This window comes from Pleurodeles waltl, chromosome 1_2, assembly GCF_031143425.1.
Source record: "Pleurodeles waltl isolate 20211129_DDA chromosome 1_2, aPleWal1.hap1.20221129, whole genome shotgun sequence".
NCBI classification, from domain to species: Eukaryota; Metazoa; Chordata; class Amphibia; order Caudata; family Salamandridae; genus Pleurodeles; species Pleurodeles waltl.
In genome coordinates this window covers 1,298,109,448-1,298,133,622 of record NC_090437.1, presented here as the reverse complement: position 1 = coordinate 1,298,133,622, position 24,175 = coordinate 1,298,109,448, and the positions used below count along the sequence as shown (strand labels likewise).

The window sequence follows — 24,175 nt, the reverse complement described above, 5'->3', positions numbered from 1 at the left end:
TTTGGTATCACACTTCTCAGCACAATAAATGCACACTGATGCCAGTGTGCACTTTATTGTAAAAATACACCCAGAGGGCATCTTGGAGATTCCCCCTGAAACCATACCTGACTTCCAGTGTGGGCTGACTAGTTTTTGCCAGCCTGCCAAACACCAGACATGTTGCTGGCCACATGGAGAGAGAGCCTTTGTCACTCTGTGGCCAGGAACAAAACCTGTACTGGGTGAGGTGCTTCTCACCTCCCTCTGCAGGAACTTTAACACCTGGCGGTGAGCCTCAAAGGCTCGCCCCCTTTGTTACTGCGCCACAGGCCATCCCAGCTAGTGGAGATGACCGCCCCTCTGGCAACTGCCCCCACTTTTGGCGGCAAGGCTGGATGAGATAATGAGAAAAACAAGGAGTCACTCCCCAGTCAGGACAGCCCCTAAGGTGTCCTAAGCGGAGGTGACTCTTACTTTTAGAAATCCTCCATCTTGCATCTCACAGGGTGGAGGCACAAAGAGGGCGTAGCCACCCTCGGGGCCAGTAGCCATTGGCTACTGCCCTCCCAGACCTAAACACACCCCTAAATTGAGTATTTAGGGGCTTCCAGAACCAAGGAAGATAGATTCCTGCAACCTAAAGAAGAAGGACTGCTGACCTGAAGCCCTGCAGTGAAGACTGAGACGACAACTGATTTGGCCCCAGCCCCACCGGCCTGTCTCCCTACTTCGAAGAAAACTGCAACAGCAACGCATCCCACAGGGTCCAGCGACCTCTGAAGCCTCAGAGGACTACCTGCATCTAAAGGACCAAGAAGCTCCCGAGAACAGCGGCCCTGTTCAAGAAACTGCAACTTTTGGAAACAAAGAAGCAACTTTTAAAGACCACACGTTTCCCGCCGGAAGCGTGAGACTTTCCACTCTGCACTCGACGCCCCCGGCACAACCTGCGGAAAACTAACACTACAGGGAGGACTCCCCCGGCGACTGCGAGCCCGTGAGTAGCCAGGGCTGAGCCCCCACAGCGACACCTGCAGAGGAAATCCAGAGGCTCCCCCCGACAGCGACTGCCTGCTTCAAGGAAACAGACGCCTGGAAACCACACTGCACCCGCAGCCCCCAGGACCTGAAGGAACCGAACTCCAGTGCAGGAGCGACCAAGAGGTGACCCTCTGCCTAGCCCAGGTGGTAGCTACCCCGAGGACCCCCCCCCCTGTGCCTGCCTGCATCGTTTAAGAGACCCCCCGGGTCTCCCCATTGATTCCTATTGAAATCCCGACGCCTGTTTGCACTCTGCACCCGGCCGCCCCTGTGCCACTGAGGGTGTACTTTCTGTGCCTGCTTGTGTGTCCCCCCGGTGCCCTACAAAACCCCCCTGGTCTGCGCTCCGAAGTCGCGGGTACTTAACTGCTGGCAGACTGGAACCGGGGCACCCCTATTTCCATTGAAGCCTGTGTGTTTTGGGCACCACTTTGACCTCTACACCTGACAGGCCCTGAGCTGCTGCTGTGGTAACTTTGGGGTTGCCTTGAACCCCCAACGGTGGGCTACCTTGGACCCAACTTTGAACCCTGTAAGTGTTTTACTTACCTGTGAACTTAACCTTTACTTACCTCCCCCAGGAACTGTTGATTTTTGCAGTGTCCACTTTTAAAATAGCTTATTGCCATTTTTGTCTAAACTGTGCATGCTATTGTGATAATTCAAAGTTCCTAAGATACCTGACTGAAATACCTTTCATTTAAAGTTTTGTTTGTAAATCTTGAACCTGTGGTTCTTAAAATAAACTAAGAAAATATATTTTTCTATATAAAACCCTATTGGCCTGGAATTGTCTTTTGAGTGTGTGTTCCTCATTTATTGCCTGTGTGTGTACAACAAATGCTTAACACTACCCTCTGATAAGCCTACTGCTGGACCACCCTACCACAAAATAGAGCATTAGAATGATCTCTTTTTGCCACTATCTTACCTCTAAGGGGAAGAACCCTTGGACTCTGTACACACTATTTCTTCCTTTGAAATAGTATATACAGAGCCAACATCCTACACTAAGGGCCCGCTTACAAGTAAAGGAGTTATTTATCACTCCTGATAAATAACGATACCACAGGGTATGTTATTTATCAGCTCCGATAAACAACACCTATTGTGAGTTCATGGGGAATAACATGCAGATTATGATGTTTAAAACACTAAAATCTGAATGATACAATAAACAAATATTGTACATTTTCCGCTGTTAAACTTTAGGTTTGGCCTACCAAAATGTAACAAAGATTGAGTGATTTAAAGCATCTGATAATTAGCAGATGTGTTCAATACCTTCAAACTTGCAATTCCGACCCATGCATGAACACTTTAGGCATGGGTTGGAATATTAGGCGGAACTCGTTATCAGGCCCAAAGCCACACAGCCTTCCCTAAAAACTAGGCTCGTTTGGTGCTCCAGGTTTGAAATGGGGCTCGAGCTGAGTCACACATCATGTGGCGGCTTCACTATGGTTTCTTCTCTTGAACAGCACAACACATAGGCCCTCATTACAAGATTGGCGGTAATGACCGCCTACCGCCACGGCAACGGCCGCCAACATACCGTTGCCATGGCTACCAGCCTGCAACACGTATTATGACCGCCGGCGGTAAGGCGGCGCTGCTGACAGCAGCACCGCCACGCCAGCAAAACACCACCGACCGTATCATGAGCAATGATATGGCCTGGCAGTGTTCTGCTGGCAGGTGCTGCTGCTGCCAGCAGCGCCGCGGACCATCTCCAGCTGGAGGACCCACTGCAAGCAGGTAAGTCGGGTTCTCTGAACAGAGAGGGGGGGTGGATGGTGTTGTGTTTATGTGGGGGGGCTGTATGTTTTGGGATGCATGCATGCGGGTGTGAGTCGCTGTGGATGCATGCGTGAATGTGAGTGTTGTGTGTTGTCGATGAATGTGTGTGTCAAGGTCTGTTAGTGTATGTTGTGGCGTGCAGGTATGTATGTGTGCATGCGTGGGTGGTGGTGGGTATGCGTGTGCGCATGTGTGCGCGTGTCGGTGTGTACATGTGCGGGGGCAGGAGCGGGTGCGGGAGAGACCCCTATCAGTGACAGGGAACGGATTCCCTGGCTCTGATAGTGCCTACCGCCATGGTTTCCGTGGCGGTACAGAAACCACAGAACCCATGGCGGTAGGCCGGTGCAGTGGCAATTAACAGTGCAAAGTGTTATATTAATTTTTATCCGAAAAATAGTCGTGTTTAACATCCATGGGTTTTAGGCATTTTGTCCGTAAACCATTTCTCATAAAACCTCCAATGGAACAGAATATGTCGGAGGAGGGGAGAGGACTAAGACCATCAAATGCCTAGTGTAGAGCCCCCTACTACATAATAACCGCACCACTGCTAATGGTTCTTCCTCTACTTCATCTAGCAACCCACATACAACGAACACTATGACATGGCATTTCTCTACTCCTTTAACATGCTATGATCTGTTGTCTGGTTGTTGCCAGCAGAAGTGACTTAAATATATGCACCACTCTGAGAAAAGGTCCCATAGGAGTAGAAAGAACTACAAAATACGTTTATGCGTATCACCAAACTCCAATATATGGACTACACAGTAGCATGTGAACTGAAAACAACTAATACACAAGCTGTGATAGTTAATGCAATGTATACTTTCAAAACGTAAATCTTGTTACGGCCATAAGGTATACTGTTTTGCATTGCACCGTATTTATCTCTTACCTGTCACCCACCCGCCCTTTCCCACCTTCCAAAAACTCTAAAGTCTCAAGTTCTCCTTTAATGTCACAAAGTATCTTCCCCTCTGTAGGAAAGTCGCCTCTTAGCATGGTTACACCCACTTTTTGCCTGTTTGTCAGTGTGTTTGACTGTGTTCACTGAGATCCTGCTAACCAGGACCACAGTGATTATGCTTTCCCTTCAAACTTGGTTACTTGGACCACTTACACCCCACATTATGCCACCCATGGGGAGCCCAAGCAAAGTGTATCTGCAGGCTTGCCATTGCAGCCTGAGTTAAAGGGTGCCTTTTCACTACAGGTCACAGTAAGTCACCCCAAGTGTGTGAGGAACCCCTACACTAGCAGAGGTGCCCCCGTGCAGTCCAGTTTCATTTCCCTGGACTTCTTGAGTAGTGCGGGGCGCCATTTTATGCGTGTACTGGACATAGGTCACTACCTAGCTCCATAATGGTAACTCCTCGAACAGCTCAAGCCCAGGAAGGCAGAACAAAGGATATCCTTGGGGGTGGGGGGTTAACACCCTCTCCCTTTGGAAATAGGTGTTACGTGGCTTGGGAAGGGTGGTTTTCCCAAGCCACTGGTATGCTTGGAAGGGCATACTTGGTGCTGTCCGTGCATAAACTTGCCTATACCGGTTCAGTGAACACTCCCCTGTCCATCACCACCCCAGGGTGCCCAGAGCTCCTCCAGAGGGTCCCTGCGTTCTGCCATATTGAATCCAAGGTTGGCAGGGACCTCTAGGAGCATCTGAGTGGCCAGGTCAGGTAGGTGACAGAGCCCCTTCCTGATAGGTGGTCATCTGGCTAGGTCACCTGTCAAACTCTGTTGAGGCGATGGTGAGCGTCATCACAGATTCATTTAAAAAAAAAAACTGCAGGACAGGAACAAGATTTATTGCTGGCTCATAAATCACATAATGCTAAATTCACCATTTCTTACTCAGACCTCTTTACAAACCAAAAAGCTTGAAACTAATACTAGCTGCATTTCTGAAAGTAAGGTTTCCTCGGAAACACAGGTTTCCGAATTTCTTCTCAAACAGTACTTTAAACATGGTGCTACCTGAGAAATTGAATAGCAAATCGCAAAAAATGTCAGACATTTATGGTTCAAAGTTAGTGACAAGCTACCCAATCAGCTCATATTGGCCTGCTCACATTCAAGCAGGCTAATCGCGATTGTGAGTTATATCAACCAGCCCCAACAACCAATGTCCAAAGCAAGGTAGACAGATGAATCCCCTACCAGACCTTGATAAAAGGCTGTGAAGGAGGCCCAATTGACTGTGGCTAATGATGTGAATACTAGTTCTTACACTGAAGCTATACAAATTGGGGAGATTCAAAAGACCAACTGCAAACAATAGAAAACAGAGACAAGCCAGGGCTTTGCTTATACCGTGGTCAGACAGGTCACTGTCTACAATTGCCTTGTGTGGCAGAAAATGAAAACTCACGTCCATGAACAACATACATGGGACAAGCAGGCAGATCACAGAAGTGTCAGTTAACAAAGTCCCCTTATTTCTTAGAAGTCACTAAACAACGACAAACACAGTACATGCTCTGGGGGATTTAAGAGTTTCTGGGCGTTTCGCGGCTAGTGGTTTTCAAACTCGAGGTCAAATTCTTATTAAAGAGAAACTGGAGCAAGAAGAAATAAATGTTAGTTTGATACTATGCCGAATTTCACTAAACATTCACTGTTTGTAAAGCATCCTCCAGCTTTCAACACTTTGTAAACTACATCTTCTGACACCTAGTAGATAGCTTCACGGTGATGACCTCTTGATGTAACCCATACAACTAAGGAACATCACCAACAAGCACCCAAAGCTTTGCCCAACCAAGAAAGCCTTCTCTGTATGCGGCATAAGAAAATGCTTATTTGAAGTGCCTTGCACAACTTTCCTGGTAATCGAAATTTTACATGAGGGTTTGGTATAGGCCCGGCTAGTGTAACAGCAGGCCTGGAATGACCCTCACTGACATTATGAATATGTACACATAAGGCAGTAAAGTGTAGCAAACATGAAGTAAATTGTTTATAAATCTGTGTAACTTAGACAATGTTTTATGTAACAATATACGGGGTATAGATGCAGCCCACAAATTACAAGGAAATCTCTTGATGCTGGGTCTGTAATGCTTGTTGACCCCTAAAAGTGTCAGACCCTAATCTGGACAAGGTTCTTTTTGGGCCAGAGTCCTACCTGTGCAAACTTACAAACCAAAAAGAATGACAAAACATGAATAGAAATTAAAATAAGAAAAGCCTACAAGCTTAGTGAATAAAATATATCCTGTGGTTCTACGAATTAGTTTTTAGTTAGTGTCACTTACATTTTGCATAAAAGCAATAATCATTGATCAGAATTCAGAAACGCAACAATTCTCGTGGTTATGGGATACTTTACCAAAATGAGTCACTTTCTTCCTCATAGAAAAATTGCACAGAGCAGTGGAACAGGCAGACATTTTTGATTCATAGTTTTTTTTCATTACATGGCTTTCCAGAAATCATTACGGACTGAGGAACCCAGTCGATGTCCCACTTTGGGCAGGAACTAATGAAGAAAGTAACATTTTAAGCCCTCAAATTATTAACGGCAGACAGATGGCTAGACAAAGACTAAACCAATCCTTGGAGCAGTGCTTAAGCTTGGCTTGCCCTGGCCGAAGTTGTTTATACCACCTCTATGCACTCTTCTTTACAACAATCTCTCAGTTTTTGCTCATATAAGTACCATCCACATCTGCTACCACTAATGATTACTGCCAAATCAGTTCCCTTTGTAATAGCCCCTTTTGTATTGTCTACACACCATTCGGAAAGCATTTCACCAACATCTTTGCTGCAAAAGCAGCTTACATTGTAATTGTATTGTAATAGTATTTATATAGCGCTTACTACCCCTGATGAGGCGTCGAAGCAGATGCGCTTTGCAGATAACCAGCCCAACAACAGCAAACTATCAGAAGGTGAGGGGATGGTCTGGCGTTCAACTAGGTACGCAACCAACCTCAGATCGCATTCAACGTTCACACCAAGATTTCTACCCCCTTTTCAATAGCAAAAAAGTGAAAACTTATCCAGTACAATCATCCCTTCAAGTTCATTGGTAGACACATCCAGATCTCATATTTCCCAGATCAATCCTGCAGTTACTAATGCCAGGGGTCTGTCTCCACCAATCATGCTCAATGAGATACCCGAGTAAGAAGTGAAAGATATTGCAGGCTTAAGCATTCAAGGGGGGCTGATTACGATATCTAGTGCCTTGGAAGGGGTATGACATTTTAGGTTCATGCCACCAGTCTCGTTAGACTGGCTTCAGAGGATACAAACCAGGACCTAGCCTTAACTACTGTGGTAATTCTTCAGGGACCCGGGCGGGGAGGGGTTGTATATGTCAACATAATGGCACAGAAATACCACCAGGGAGCTAGAGAAGAAGCAAGACTTGTCAGTGAAAACTCACACGATTTGGAACACTAGACGTCTAACAGTACCTTCCGTTACATTCAAGGATTGAAGTCAGTGCCAGTTCATCAGTGGCAGAGCCTTACATAGGATCTATGCAAAACTACGCACCTTGTCTCGTAAGAAGGTGCTAGCTGCATTGGCTTTTTTTTGTTTATGTAATATTTTGCACCTGTATTTTGTTCCCTCTCCTTTAAGTCTTCCTTTTTCGATTACCTGGGTATTTCCAGAAACTCTTGTCTTGTTAGTCTTTAGAATATCTTTTTTCTCTTTACCCCTTACATTTCAGACCGGTGCGGTGTCAGTAGTGTCGTGGGATGGTCAACCGGTTTACACGTTGTCTGCTGCGACCACTGTGCCAACTTTGAATATACTAATAACTACCTGTAAGATGCCATCATCTGAGAGAGTCGCTGCGGTGCAGGACAGCGAATCCAGTCTGGTGTTCACACCTCTCTGTTTCTTCCTTGTTTTCCCGCTTTTCTATCAAAACACCACAAGTTCCACTTTGCTGCTGGTGTAGGGGCTCGGGAAACGGGTGTTTCCACTGAGTCAACAAGCCCAACCGGACAGAAACACTGCAAGGCTCCAAATTCAAAATCAAATAATCCAGGCAAGACAGGGTCTCAAGGGAAAAAGCCAGGCTCCACACAAAAAGATAACTCAAAGTGCTAATTTTCATAGTGCCTCTCAGCCTGGCCTACTTGCATCAGTAAAACAGCCCGAGTGAGAGGCTAATTTTGATGCTTGAAAACATTGCTACCGTCTGCATCCAAGTAGTAACTATTTTTAGGTTTTTCCATTTTGAAATTTGAAAGTTCAATTATTTTGTAGCCATGTTCCCAAGAAATGGGGCATTGAGTATTCAAGTTTTTCTGCTTGCATCACTATTGTCTGTTTTTTTTATTTTTATTAAATTGGCGGCCCATCTCTGCACAAGTCTAGAGCCCGAAGTATATGACGCAGAGTATATTACAATCGATCCCCCCACTGCATCAACTGTGTCATTACTCCCTCCTACTTAATCACCTTTTGGATATGTTCAATAATATACCCCAATACAAGTTGCACACTAATGGTCTAATAATACATTTCCTCATTCAAAATTACTTTAGGAATAGCAGCAATTTGTGTGGCAATGTTACCTGCAATTGCTTCATTCTTCGCAGAGAGAACAAAACTTGTGTTCGAATTCTTTCACATCATGAATCTAGCACACAATTTTGTTGCAATAATTTCAAGAACAACAATTAATATTTACTTTTGGAGTTGCATCTGCTTGCGAGAATAGCTTGCATATGAAGTATTGAAATCATATGTTCTAAATGTGGCAACATTAGCCCCCATTTCCCTGTTTACATTGTTCACGTTTAATAATAATCATCTAGTTCAACCGTGTTTAGAGGAATGGTTGCCTCAAGGTTGCATTACTTCACCACAAGCAAATTGTATACAATCAATGGATACCTCTACCATTATGGAATCCTGATCACAAGTAATATTTATAGGCCATGAAGGAATTTTCTTCAATCAATTACGCAGAGTTGGTCATCAGAACGTTTTCAAGCTTCTTAAGATCACAACCAGTTTCTAAAAGATCAACACAAATCAATGCAAGTGCTAGAAATGTGCTACAGGCTTAGTAAGTCCAGAACAAGAAACCCACCACTTCTTCCAAAATGCTCAACTACTATGTCAACTGTCTAAAAGCAAGCTCTGGGGTGAACTACAGATAAGGTTAAGATAATTTCAGTTCCTGTTCTATAGCTCTGTGTAGAATTCACCAACTGAATGTCACCTTCATCTACCAAGCACTAACACCTCAGCATAACTGCCAAGTACCATTAAATGGTATGCTGTAGTACACAAACTACGGTAAAATGTCTTTCCTCAGTGAAGGTTATTAAAGTCAGTTAAAAAAAATATAGAATTGATATTGTTAAAGAAATAGACTGTCACCATAAAACATCCAACTTAATTTATGTACAACCAAAAAATGTTCACCTCAAGAGTTCAGGGACCAGTACTGATGAAATCTTAATGTTGAAATGTAAGTGGCATCTTCATATACTTTAATTTAGATTAGTCTGTAGCATAAAATATATTCTGCACCAAGACAAGTCATAAAGGGCCTACATTATTTGAGATGGTATTCTACAATTTTTCTAAAAGTTTGGATACAAAGAGGTGCAATTCTGGGATAAAAGCCAAGTATCATCTATGCCAAATGCAGTCTCAATATATCAAAGAACAGATATTTTACAGAACACATTTCTACATGCTGTAGCAGGTCCAGATACACATAGTAAACTCTGAGTCTAACATAATTCATGCACTAACGTAGGAAACACTTAAACCCACAATCGGGAATGAAATTAAACCAATGCTTGAGAGAGTAACACTAAAAATTAATAAAATGCGCTTTATTTTTTACAGCCTTAATTGAATGATTAGGATATTATTACTGGACTAAAAATAACTCAACAGATTAATTTGCTCACAAAAGTTAGAAAACATCAAGTGATGTAAAATATTAGTCTGGAAAAATACCGGACAAGGTCCCTAGACACCAATCTGAAAATTCACGAAGACAATTGTTATATCTATGGTATACAAAAAAAAAGGCTACTTAAAATGTTTTTAACTTGATATGCTCTGCCGGTACTAAACCAAAAAAAGTTAAGAATGAAGGTTTGGATTGAAAGAATGATTTGTAAAGAAATATATTATAGCTAATCTGCCTCACAAAAAGACTAAGCCTTAACACTAATCTTAATGCTTTGGATAATGAGATTAACCTAGAATATTTATGTATGTATTATGGGTGCTGTCTGTTGAGGTGCCAAGGAGCAGCTTATTTCTGCTTATGCTGTCTACAGTCACTCTTTTGTACAAAAAAGTCCAGTAAACCACCTGTGGTCTCTCTTTTTTTCTGTGCTGTGAACAGTCTTAACTGAACAGACCTTACCTGGAAATACTTCATTGCCTTGACCAGAGTAGCACTTTCTTTCAATGTTTGTTACGTACCCAGTGCCCACCAGCAAGGAAAGTAGGCCCTACTGGCTAGTTATGAATTTTGACAACAGCAAACACGTTCATTTGATCTGTTTTACCAACAGTGTCTCCCTAGAATGGACAAGAATTGCCCATGCAAATCTAATTTCTTGTATTTGCGAGGACTTCAAGACCAGATCCGCTGCATCAGAACTAGGAGATATTTGATCAGGAAACCGAGCCTAATGAACAAGTTACTTGCCTTAGGTAACACCTTTTCTAGTAGAGACTCTCTTAATACAGATTGCTCACCTTAGAATATTCCTGAGGCGCATGACTGGATTCCTGAAAATCTTATGCAGTACATCTGTTCCGGTAGGTAGCATCAGACAGCTCGGAATCATCATCTGTGTCGGATGGGACATGCCTATATCAGCACCACTCCGGCAAGTGGACAGTCTCTTTTGTGACTATTTCTGCACCAAAAACTCTGAGCCACGACTGAACAATGTGTGAGCGATAGCCAACAGGCTTTAGGGTGAAGAGCAAATCGAAGAGCCGGCAAGATGAGACGGTCGTTGGGGAATCTGTTATTAGCATCACTGCCAGATTAGGTGAAGGTAAGTAACTTGTTCTTTTGAGACTTCTAAACGAAGAATCCTCACCTTAGAATGAATACTCAAGCAACACCTCCCCAGAGGTTTCTGAAAACGGCTCAAACCAGAAAGTCCTGGAGGACCAAACAGGCAAAATGCCTGTTTTGACTGACCTAACTGTCCAAGCAGAAGTGCCTTGTGAATGTGTGATCCAACACTCATGTGGCAGCTTGGCAGACTTCCGGGATAGGTACCCTGAATGTTAGTGCAGTAGTCGCAGTTTGGCCCCTGATGAAATTGGCCTGTAAGTACTCAAACTGCTTTTGGGCAAGTGTGCAGCAGATGTTGATGCTGAGTACCATCCATCAAGAGGTGGTCCATTTCTGCACCACCTTCCCTTTTTTCACTCTAGCAAACCCAATGAAGCGCTGATCGTCCACCCAGTGTTCTTTGGAGCGATCAACGTAAACAGAGAGGTTTCTTTTTTTAGTCCAAATTATGGAATCTCTCCTCTTCCTTAGAAGGGTTAGGCGGGCCAAAAAAATGATGAGAGCATGATACTTTGGCCGACATGGAAGAAAACAACTTTAGGCAGAAAGAAGGCACAAGTCTGGAGTATCAGTTTCTCCAGGGTAGAATCTAGTATATGGAGGTGCCACAGAAAAAGCCTAAAAGTTCACTAACCAACCTGGCCAATGGGCATCAGAAACACTGTTTTAATGGCAAGTAGTCGCTGAGGAGAGCTTTGGGAAATTCAAATTAGGAGCACAAGAGGAAAGAGCCAGACTGAGGTCCCATTGTGGTATAGCAAAACAAGTAGGGGGAAACAAGTGTTGCAAGCCCTTGAGGAAAGTGCCACAGATTATGACTTGAACAGTGAGAGCTAATCTTGTAACATCAAGAAAACTGAAATGGCGGCATGGTTACCTTGAACAGTGGCCAGGGTAAGGCCCTGCTGGGCCGACATCACAACCAACAAGGACCCAGAAAATGGGTCAGCATTGAAGAGGCGCACCTAGCCACAAATTTCTCCCACCAGCAGATGCATACAGTCTTTGATGAGGGATGTCCAGCTGCCAAGATGACATCACAAATCCCAGGAAGAAGATCAAAGGCATGAACACTCAATGCATAAAGGTGGAGTGTGTGCAACTTCAGGTGAAGGATCCTGCCTTGTAGCTGCAACATAAGGTCCTCCTAAAGGGAAAGTCTGACGCAGGATAAATATATAGGCGCAGAATTGCAGTGTCCAAAATGGCTCAGATGAAAGGGAGTGTCCGAGAAGAATTCAGATGTGACTTAATCATGTTGATAGTGAACCCCAGCGACTGCTGAAGGTCCACTGAAGTCAGAAGGTAGGTGATGTCTGTCTAGACCAAGTCCACCTTCAACAGTCTGTCACTGAGGTAGGGGAAGACAGGGAATCCTGACCTCCACAGGTGGGCTACAACCACCATATCACTTTCATGATCACCCAAGGGGCACTTGTGAGGTAAAAGAGGAGCACAACAACTGGATATGCTTGTGGCCATCCAGGACAAGAATGTGGGAAGATGCATCCTGCATGTCCAGCACTACCATCCAGTCTCTGGGTTCTAAAGCAGACAGAACCTGAGCCAAAGGGAGCATATTTAATTGTTCTCTCGGTAGAAAGGCACTGAGGGCACAGAGGATGCAGTACTTTTTTGCCACCAGAATGCAGCGGCAATAGCAAACAGAACCTACTTCTGATGCTTCTACCCTCTCAATGGCTTATTTAGAAGCAAGAAAAGATGGTCCTCCATCATCCATTCTAGTGTTGGTGGCAAAGGTGAATGAGTTTCAATAAATAGAAGGGCATTACCCCTTTGTACAAACTGAAGCTGCCATTTCTTTAAAGTTCTGGCTTGTGATTGGGGCAAGTGGTGCCCGATCCTGCAAGATGGTGGTGGTGCACTAACGGTCTATTAAAGAGGCTTGAAGGCTGCAGCAGCCAGAGGGGCGGGGGACTATACAGTACACTGAGTGGGCACTGCGTCCCTAATGGGATCCATGTCTTTGACAATAAACGCACTGAGACGCTTGCTAGGCTGTGGGGAAAGGCTGGTATTGTGGAAGCCCATGGAAGCCCCCAAATGTGGCCACAGAAGGGGGCGGAAGAACAGTTGCTGATTACTCAAGGTAAGGTCCAGGGATCTTGCTGTGAACCAGTTTTCCTTGAAACGTTTGAGCACCATGTCAGCTTTGTCACTGATTAGGCAAGAAACATCAAATGGCATGTAGATTAGAGAAGGAGAAGGTTGGACACGCCCTAAAAACCCAGTGAACCTCAACCAGGCGTGGCCCAGGCCAAGGCCCTGCCTAGCCCACATCGAATGGCTAACCTCCCTGCATCCCAACCATCAATCATTCCTTGTTCCAGGGTGGCCTGGTACTCTTCTGGCAGCATGGATGGCAGCTGCACATCCAAATCGCACAAGCAGGGGTGTGGAACTCCTACAGCCCAACACCCAGGACATATTTGGGGTCAAGGACAACAATTGTTCATGTTTATTTTGTCTTTGAGACCAGTGGGCCCAACCCCATGCAGCACAAACCCTTTGGCTGCCAGTTTATAGGGAAGGGACCTGTCCGCCGTTGAAGTAAAATTTGTGTCTGTATGTTTAAGTAGTTCAAACTTTCATTTATGGTTCCTTAATGCAAAGCCTGTATGGGCAGGGCGAGTGCTCTAAATAAGCGTTGTATGGTCACACTGCAATACTTCTTTTGAGGGGGGGGGGGGTGTCACTAATACACTTTGAAACGTTTAACAATGTGAGGCTACGTATAATGCTCCCAGATTGCTCTGTAATTAGATGCACAAAAAAAATAAACAAAATAAAAATAACTTGCTATTGTGAAATTCTGGGTGCTATTTTTTTAAAAGCATCATTTAGTAAAATGGGTTGATGCATGCTAGTATCTCCAGAAAATGCTCAAAATTGGGAAATTCAGAGTAACCATTTTCAACTCTATACTAACCCACCACTAATTCCTTTTATGTTCCGGAGTAGGGTGCTTCTCACCAAAAAGCGATTCAACGCTTCATCAGGGGTAGTAAGCGCTATATAAATCCTATTACAATCCAATACATTATAGGAAACATGAAAATAAAAATCAATTGGCAAAGCCACTCGATTCGACACTGATTGTCAATCTTTCGGTTTTGTCAATGCGTTTCTTGCTTTGACGTGGCTTTTGTAACATTTACTGTTGTGGGAGCTGCCAGGCCCTCACTATTTTAACAAACATTGGCAAAAAGCAAAAAAGGGTTTTAGGTCTCAAAAAGCACACTGTCACAGTAGTTCCTGGCACTGTACAAAACTACTTTGTATGCCAATATGCTACTTGTGGAAGAGCAGAATGCTATCACTTACAGTAAAGCCAGCCAATAGACAGAGAGAGAAATATAATTTTAATAAAAACAAGATGTATTGGTTAATCTCAGAGCTAATTAGGGGCCTAATTCTGAAAGAAAGTCACAAAAGTGCACTAATAGTTATGTCTTTGAAATAGTGGCTTTCATGAATTCCCAAGAATTTACAAAAGTAGACCAAGAAATCGTACTCTTAGAAAATATTTATGAACTGTATTTTAGCATTCCAATAAGCATGTGTAGATTTGCCCATGCGACAAACTACTGAGCATTCACTTACCATCCAACCACTTTTTTTGCCAACCTTTGAAGAACTACTTCGGCCCTTGTCAGGAGTAAATTTCCAACCCCTCTCAGTATAGGTAAAGATTAGAAAAGAGCCAGGGAAAATCATTAAAAACATGCAAGTTAGTAGTTTTGCACTGACAAAGGCATTCCAGCCCTGGAACTATTGCTTACTGCTACCTTCAGCCCCGGTATGGAGAGCCACGGAAAGGTGGCAAAAATAATGAAATTGCTATAGAAGGGTTTGAAATTGCTAGTATTCAAGCCCAGTATTAGCCCTAGAATACTCAGAGGTTATCAACACTCTGATCTAGTGAGACTGCTGCCATAATCTGTCACTGCACTACATGCACCAAAGGGACAAGCAGATTTTTTTTAAAGGGTAAGCAGAATTAAGAAGCAACGTGTCCCATGGACAAGTAGATTTTTTAATAAATGCCACAACCCTGCACAAGACATATGCATTTCAGACCAAACAGCATGCGGTGCTCACAGTTCACAATGCCAAGGTGGTGAAAAGGAAGATCTGTTACTGAAGATATCCAGCCTCTCTGATTCTTCATCCGGTGAGGTAGTAGGGAACGTGCTTGGGTTCACAGTGGCTGTCGAGGCCTCTATTACCCATCTCTTGGGGAGGGATGCTGGAAGAGTAATGCCAAGTCTATGTTGGCAGTCATTCTGTGCAATGGAGTCCCTGTGCAGACTCTGGCACAAGCCCTCGCGAGAACACCGGTAAGGGCTTCACTAAAGAGGAGCATGGGCTCTGCAGAGCTTGTCGTCACGTGGATCACCTTCACCATGACACTGGTCATGACTTTGGAGATGGCCTCTAAATGTCAAGGACCTCTGCCACTCTGCACATCACTGCCACAAAAGATGCACCCTTCTTTGAGGGAGTGCCCAGAGAAAATCAGCCTGGAGTCTGGAGAGCTGCCCAGGACATTGGCATCACTCAACTCCTCATACCAGACTTTCCGTTTTATGGGGTCATCCTCAAGGGGGCCATATCCTTTTTCTGCATTTCGGTCCCCTTCAGTTAAAAAAGGTATGCCAGGGTGGCGCATGTGTCAATTTCGAACATCGATGAGGAGATGCAGTCTCTGAGTCAGACTGTTGTCGGCTGAACCATGTGGGTGGTGACAAACGTGCCGACGTCGGGGAGGGTGGTGGCACCCAAGCCAACATTGGTCTTAATTTTGAGGCAGATCCAGGGGGCCCAGCCGCAATTGAGGGCAAACCCACACCTGGAAATTAAGCTGGGCACTTCTCGGGCCTGTGGGGTGTGATGGTGAGACGGAGGGGGCGTAGGCTCGAAGATAGAGTCCATGATGGCAACACATGACTCTGAGTTGGGCAAGGGGTTGTTGCGCCTCTGGGCAATTCAGGGAAATGTGGTGTGGACCTAGCCTCCAGCATCACAGTTGGAGAGCAGGGCCTTGAATCAATGCGTTTCCTAGTGGAACAAGCGTTCATTTCTTCTTCAATGCTTACCAGTCTTCAATGACCATGGCTTGGGTGAGGGTTGACAATCGTCTGCAGGAAAGTCTATAGGAATGGCTCAAGCCAATCCCGGAGTGGGACTGGGATTGGCACGGAACCTTCCTCTGCTGTGCCATCAGGAGCTTCAATGCCAGCTCGCAAATCGCACTTGGATTCATGACTTGCAGTCACAGTGGGCCTTGTGTGGTCGTAGCCCAAACCCAGGCAAACAAAGTGTGGGTCAAAGACATGACTAAGGTAGCTCTCTGGAATTGCACCAGCATCTGAATCTGTGGTCAAAGAAATAAACTTTTGTCAGTGCGCTAGGGTGGTAACTTTTTAGGCACTGTGCACACAACTTCTGACACAGACATCGACTGTAGAACTCTCCGGCACCACCAACTAGTACACAGAGGTACAGCCCAAGATATTCAGAATGCAGTCTGACGCCTGGGGAATATTCTATTATGAGGAATCTGCGATTAGAAGTCTCTGTCATAAATATAGGTACTACTGCTGTGCACAGTTTGGAAGATTGAGTACGTACTGAGCCGGAAGAAAGTAGACCTGTCAAACTGTGAAGAAGAGTGCATCCCAGTGACTGAACACTTTGTGCTGTGCACGTGAAAAACTATTGTAGTATCAAGGGGTCTTTAAGGCTCAACTGGCATAATTTGAAACCAGAATCATCTGCAAAAAGATTTATCATCTAAAAATGTGGATATGCTGATCAAGGGATTGCACCCACAGGTGAGGCTGCTCTGCCAGTTATCCACTTCCCACTTTACAGGAGCCATTAGCAGCAGTTTACCATACAAAAACATATTTTAATTTCACCTTGGGTTTTTGTCTAACAGAAACTAGATATTTAAATAAAAGAGAAAAAAAAATAGTTTTAGAGTTAAAAAGGCTTACCCCGCTAGCATGCACAATTAGCTGCCTATTTCATCAGCAATGACTTGTCTATTTGACGCCTTTAAATCCAGAATTTCCAAAATCTGTACCTTATCTACAGGACACCATTACAGTCCCCTTCAACAACCACCTTTGTTGCTTCTACAAGTAATAGTGTTTACTTATTTCAAACTCACTTCTCGTATAGCTGGCAAAATAAAAAAGGGTTGCATAATACAGATGCCTAGCTGTGTGCCTTAGTCGACCCATTGTTTCTTTTCACTACAGATATTACAAACAAGATAGATGCCTCCCTCTAAACAGGAGTCATACTTGATGCTTCAAAGCATGCTATAATCCACCTTCTTACAAAAAAAAAAAAGTTCTAAGATCCTGACTAACAATGAGGCTGTCTCTAACCTCCCCTTCCTGTTAAATCGTGGAAAAGGCTGAGACAAGACTGCTCAAAAAGTATGTAGGATTGACCCATCTCTTCCACAACACATGGCCTGATATTAGACCTGCAAGGAGCACCAAAAACATCCCTGTTCGGTACACGAAAGGAGCTCTTTGTGATGAACAAAAAAAAATCCTCAGCCAATGAAAATGCTCATGAATAGTTAGCGTGCTATCTTCTATCCTAGGTTCAATCTCGACAAAGGCAGTCCAAAAAAAAAAAAAAAAAGAATTTGAATAGTCCACATATCCATAATGTGGTGATTCCTGAGGTTATGATGCATACCAATGGTGGTTTCGATATTTAATACAGCCCACACTCAAAAAAAGGAAAACACCTGGATGTGCAACTGTATTAATTCTGACATTTTCTACAAAATTAATACTTCTATACAACACACTGAGCACAAGCATCTCACAAGGGCGTCCCACTCATCCCACATACAACCCTTTTAAACCATGCACTTTGAAGACCAGTAAACAGATATAAATCTGAGTGCTTGATGATTACGCCAGAGGAATGAAGCTATATAAATATAACAGAACAACCTAGGAAGGCGCTTAAGCCTTTGCTGGGATCTGAAAAGAGCCCGAGATGTGCCTGGCCGATGTAAACATAATCACACCATGTCAGGTCTGAAACATCTTCACTCGCTACCAATCAAGCTATGGTGACACTTAATGTTGACGCTACCGTTGACAAAGCATTTTGGGGAAAAAGGTCCTACATAACTACTGACATTAGTCCCATCCTACACCCTAACACAGCCGCTCAACTCATCTGCTAATTTGTTCCGTTAACGTTCATTCAAGCAGATCACACAAGTAGGCAGGGCCCTTCGAGTATAAGTTCCAAGACTATGGAACGACCTCAACCCCTCGAAACCGGAACCCAATCAGGACACTTCAGAAACTATTCAGACCTGTTTTATAATTAGTCTTCCAAGAGATCAACGATGGTTTTGTTCCAACAGTGTCTTTCCTCATTTTGCGTTCTCAAGTAACAGAAAAGTGAAGTACAGAGCAACATTACGCTCCACAAAAAAACTAGTAGAGGCCCCGAGAGGACAATGGGGAACCTCATAATTATTAGTGGGCGTTGCTCTGTCTATTCGCATGAAAAGGTGGTTCTTGATTAGCCAAAGGCGTTAAGCCTTCAAACAACGATGGCCGCGATGATGAATTATAATAACGTGGAAAGTAACCTAATCAGTACAGACCCAGTCGTGCGTGTTAAAAGTGGTCACCCAGAATTTACCGTTTCGACCTTTAAGCAGATAATACACGTTTTAATCTTAAATACATTAAAGTCATTGCAATTTTGTCCCTTACTGCTCTCCTGGAAACCCAGATGTGAATTGGCTGCCTTCAGGGCTACAATATACCTTATGCTTACATAGGGCTCCTGTAAGGCACTTTAGGGCATTGAATTCTTCTCAACCGCGGAGTGACAATTTTTTTTCCGACCAGGGTCTAAGCAGTGCATTGTAATATATTCCACAATAAGTACGTGTGGGCTAGACTAGGCCTTCGTTCTGACGAACTGCGTGCGCAGGCCGCTTGGGGCCCGGTCATTCATTCAGCCCTAGGGTGGGATGTTCCTAGTCTTCTCGGATTATAATTCGTGCAAAGAAGCCTTTAAACGCTAGGCCGCGGGCTCGCACACGCACAAGGGCCGGCTCCGGCCACTTCCGCCCTGCAGCACAACAGAAAGGCCTCACTCCCGCCCACGGAGCCACCATTTTGAAGGCTTTTGACGCGCACCCACAAAATCTCCACAACGAAGGAGTCACCGGGATCTCACCTGACGGCCGACGTCCGCCCCGCCCCCTCGCTACCGGACACAGCGACCCCGTCTGAACCGGAGCACGAAAGGGGAACGTCCGCTCCCTTTCGCCGGAACCGGACGCGCGAGTGACGTCAGTGCGCTGCAATCCGAAGACGGGGGCTGGACATGAAAGACGGACTAAAGACACCGGTCCTCCTGGAATGGCAGACGTGACAGAATACGGGGAATAGTTGTCCGTAGTGAGATACTGCAGCCTATTTCCGACTATCAAGTAATTTCACCTCGCAATTAAATTTATGTGCGTGAGAAGAATTTTAGTTCGTCTTACTGCACCCGAAGTTTCATTTTTTTTTTGTAATCGTCGTCTTCATAAGTGGCGTCGATATTTTTTTATTTGAAAGGGAGTGTTATTTCGTGAAACGGCAGCTGCCATGACATTTTTTTTTTTTTTAACATATTTCGACACCAGAATAAATGGATGCAGGTTGTAATGTGACATTGGAAAAGAAATGAAGAAACTCTTTCTGCTAGAAGTACGTCATCTTTCACGTGACTGTTGACGCGCATTACGTCAGTTATTAAAAAAAAAAAAAAAAAAAAAAAAGGCGCGCTTGGTAATGCGCAGGCGCAGACCAGCCTAGTGTAGAACCGCAACATGGCTGTCCTGGTCCCTCCAGCTCTTGGAGGAGAGACGTTTTGAAGCCAAAAGTGGCTTTATTTTGTCTGTCTCATCTGAAATCTCTTCTACAATAAAAGTCGATGGGAGAAATGCATTCTTCCTATTACGTTCTTTTTAATCTCTCACTTTTTCTAAACTTTAATTGCTAGCTTTCGCGTCAATAAATTTCAGTTCCATGAAGGACAAGTAGGCGAGGATTATGGTTCTTTACAGACAACCATAGAGATGTGGTACGGAGCTACAATTCCCATGAATCTCTCTGAGTACAGCCTTCACCTCTCCAATAATCAATCCATAATCTTTCTCATAACTGGAGGACCAATCCTACAGGAAAGCATCTGTCGCCATCGCTAACAGATCTGGTCCCCAGCTTAATACGTTCTCCAGCCGTCTGTTCAGCCTGGATGTATGCCCTACTATAGTATTATCCCTGGCATAATCAGACAGGCTATATCAGAGCTCTTACATAATGAGATTGCTGCCATAATTTGTTGCTGTACTACATGGCACCAAAGGGACAAATAGATTTTTTTACAGGACAAGGCGATTTAAGGAGCAACCAGTCCCATGAACAAGTAGATATTTTATTAAATTCCACACCCCTGTTTTGGGTAGTGGTCGGACTTCGATGTGTTTCCAGGCAACAGGAACAGTTGCAGTGGTGATAAGAGGTGTTGAGCAGAGTGGTGAGTTCCTGGCCGATCCTTTGGTTTCCAAGGTTGAAGATGTGATGCAGGCATGGGTCTGCAGGAGCTCCCTAGGGGATGGATTTCATGGTTGAGGATATGTATTGGGTGGAGAGGATATTCCAGGTGGTCAGTGTGTGGTTCGTGTCAGTTGTGGTGGTGGTGTATCTACAGAGGAAGTCCATAGGTGTGGGTTGTGGTTCAAAGTTTCTTTAAATGGTTGCGAGTTTGTTGTGGAAGAAGTGGGTGAGGATGTCGCACAGCTCCTGTGACTGTGATTTTGTTTTCGCTGTCAGCCGGGTTGGAGAGTTCCTTAACAATGTCGGAAAGTTCCTTGGTGGTGTTGGCGTTGGTTTTGATGCGTGCAGCAATAGCTGTCCTCTTTGTTGCCCTCAGCAGGGGGTGGTATAGGTTGAGGGAGGTCTTGAAGGCTGCTCTGTCTAAGGCATCCTTGCTGGTGCACCATCTCCTCTCCAGCTGCTTGCTGTCTCATATCCCGGTTCTGAGTTCTTAGGTGTACCAGCTGGCTTTTTGGGAGGATTTTCTCTGGTTGTTGCTCTTGATGGGGACGATGTTGTCAGCGCAGTTGATGATCCAGGCTGTTCAAGGTTGGTGGCAGTAGCGCCATATCTTCAATTTTGATGCTTGGTTTACATAGGACGAGACTTCATAGGATGAGGCATCAAAGGATGCTCAACCAACAGCATTGTATGATTTGTACATCAACCTCTTTCTGTGGATGAATGTGCTGGCCGTTTTTGCAAATTTGCATAGAATCCATCATGGCCTCCCCTTCAAGTTGTCATGCTTGACAAAGTTCAAACCTTTCATAGTTGGGGTTTATTTGCAGATCAAAATGCACATTTAGCGCAGCTCTCGCTGCATCGTAATCGCCTTCGCCTCCAGTATTCATGAAGTTCTCAAAAAGCTTGAACACTCTTCTCCTGCATAATGCAGTAGGAGGGATCTTTTGATTGGGGGTCGGTTTCGCCTACTGCTCTAACGTAGTTGTTGAGACTACTCAACCACGTTTTACACTGCAACGTCACTGTTGCGGGCTCAACCAGTTTACTGAATGGTGGCAGTGCATTTGTGGTTGTGTGCGTTGGTGCTTCCCTTTGCCTTACTGCATCTGTCAGGGGTCTTATTCTAACACACTTGGTTAGGACTACTGTTCCAGCACTGACTTAGTATTGATCATCTGTCACAGCTACTGTTTATTATTCCTCTTTTTTTTACTTCAAGCACCAGAATGCTTGTTACCGGATTCTGACTTTCTCTTGTCTTCACTGGGTTAATGCCATGTTCTGTTTTAATGTCTCTATCCTTCTTCTCCAAGATAGTGGGTGTTTTGGAACCAGTCTCATGCCTGTCAGCAACCTGCAATTGTGATTCAACTTGAGTCACAATGTACTTTTGGTGCTGCTGCCTTATGCACAGTTGTGCTGTGGTACCTATAACCATTTGGATGATACAGAAAATCACTGCCTGCAGAAGCTACACTTGGTGAGTGTAGGAAAGCACCCTTTTGACATGGCTGCCCCCCACTTTTTGCCTGGTTTCTGATGTGGCTTTGACTGTTAGTGCACCGGGTCCCTGCTAACCAGGTCCCCAGTGCCAGATCTCTTTCCCCAAAACTGCATAGTTGTTTTGCACAAATGGCATTTAGATACCACTATAAGTCCTTAGTAAATTGTACCCCTGGTACATAGGGTGTGGGGTACTAAGGAAGGTCTCTGAGGGCTGCAGCACCAGTTGTGCTATACCCAGAGACCCCTCACCAAACCCACACAGTGCTGCCATTGCAGACTGCATATGTTGGTGCAGGCTAAGTTGAAAACATGACCTGTCACACACCCCTGTGTGCCAGGCTCCCTTTCACCCCTAAGGCAGGGTGCATCCAGGCATATATGAGGGAATATATGCATGGGCAAATATGCCCCTACTATGTCTCTGTCGATTCTGAGACATGGTCAGTGCGCAAGGAAGCCATTTTAAATGCATGTGCTGGACACTGGTCATTACAAGTTCCCCAGCTACACAATAGCTTCTCTGAAACCTGGGATGTTTGGTATCAAACATCTCAGAATAATAAACCCTCACTGGCCCCAGTGATGGATTTATTTAAAAATGCACACAGAGGGCACCTTAGAGGTGCCCCCTGAAAACCTACCAACTACTAGTGGTCCTGACCAGTTCAGCCACCACAGACACGTTTCTGGACCCACAATGTGAGAGCCAGTGCTCTTAAGGGCCTGAGACAAAGGCCTGCTCTGGGCAGAGGTGTGACTTCCTCTTCCAGACAGAATGGGCATTTGAGGGCGGTAAGGTTCAAAGGCCTCGCTGCCTATTTAATGTGATCCAGGTCTCACCAAATGGCGGAGATGACCAACCCCTCTGTCCTGACCCCACTTTTAGCGGCAGCACAGACGAGAAAATTAGCTAAATTAGGAGGAGTGCTCACTTCATGCCAGTCCCACCCCTAAGGTGGACAAGCTGAAGTGGACACTACTTTTCAATTCCACCAGATGGCTTGGAAGGAATTAGGTCACTAAAGTTAGAGTTATGCCCACTTACCAGCGGAAGTGGTCATAAGAAGGATGTAGTCACCCTCAAGATGATCTGCTACCGCCTGGCACTCCCTACAACGCCCTTAAATTCTTGCCCCATCACTCTACTCATCCCTCTCCCTCCAACGCCGGTGCACAATGGATGCAGGAATGATACTGCAGCCCACACGAGACATCTGTCACTCATCATTAATGTAATGTGCCTACTGTACACAGCTTGATTTACCAGGTGCAGCCACTCCTGATGAAATACGCCACACTGTAGTTCATTTACGGACTCTGCCCTGAGCTGTAGGCTGTCCCTTCATTTATACTCAAGCCGAGCCTTAGTTGTGGTGTGTGCTGCGCTAGGGTGTACTTTCCACACAAGCCTAGTGGATCACTACAGGTTGATCAAACACACAAAACATGATGTGAGGAATGCTTGCAAAAGTCTAACCACTGGCAAACACTCAGGGTAGCATTCCAACCCATCATTCTTTTGCCCACCATGTCGCCTCAGTTTGGGCCCAGTCATATGTAAGTCATTCTTCATCCTGCTCCAGTAGGAACAGTCCAGTCTGAACTGCCATGCCGGCCCCCTCCCTGAATCAGAACACAAGCAACCCAAGACCAGTTTTGTCTCTGATTGGGGATCATCAGTTGGATATAGCTTGGTTCCATTGCTACAGTGAGCATCTGTGGTTTCCTTTGCCACTTGTGGCAGTACAACAGACACACAAAAGATGATGGGAGGGATGCTTGCAATAAGTCAGACCCCTAATAGCCACTCAGGGTGGCATTCCAATCCATCATTCTTTTGCCCATCATGCTACCTCAGTTTGGACCCAGCCATATACAAATCATTCTTCACCCTGCTCCAATAGGCAATTCGGCTCAACTGATCCTGTTGGAGGAGGACCAAGACTGACTTGCATATGGCTAAGTCTAATCTGAGGTGGCATGTTGGGCAAAAAATGATAGACTGGGTTCAGCCCTAGCTATTACCAATGGCTGAGATTAATTAAAACATCCCATCATTCACTTTTTTGTATACTTCAATGTAACATGAGTCCCGTGCTCACTTGCCACTAGAACCAAGCTGCAACTGACTGACAAGCCCCAACTAGGGCAACACCGGTCTTGA

At 44.8% G+C, this 24,175-nt stretch overlaps 1 protein-coding gene across 4 annotated transcripts in view; it reads right to left on the bottom strand.

The window, feature by feature from the left end:
• LOC138250501 (uncharacterized) overlaps positions 1-19,312 on the bottom strand; it is a 328,067-nt gene extending 308,755 nt beyond the window's left edge. For 2 of the 4 annotated variants that reach the window (XM_069205460.1, XM_069205468.1), the window contains exon 1: positions 19,130-19,312. The gene's annotated coding sequence lies outside the window, so the exon portion shown is untranslated. Of the gene's footprint in view, positions 1-18,721; positions 19,037-19,129 lie in introns of those variants that run through there. The other 2 variants (XM_069205442.1, XM_069205451.1) reach the window with 2 other exon arrangements.
• Between the last annotated feature and the right edge of the window lie 4,863 nt (positions 19,313-24,175).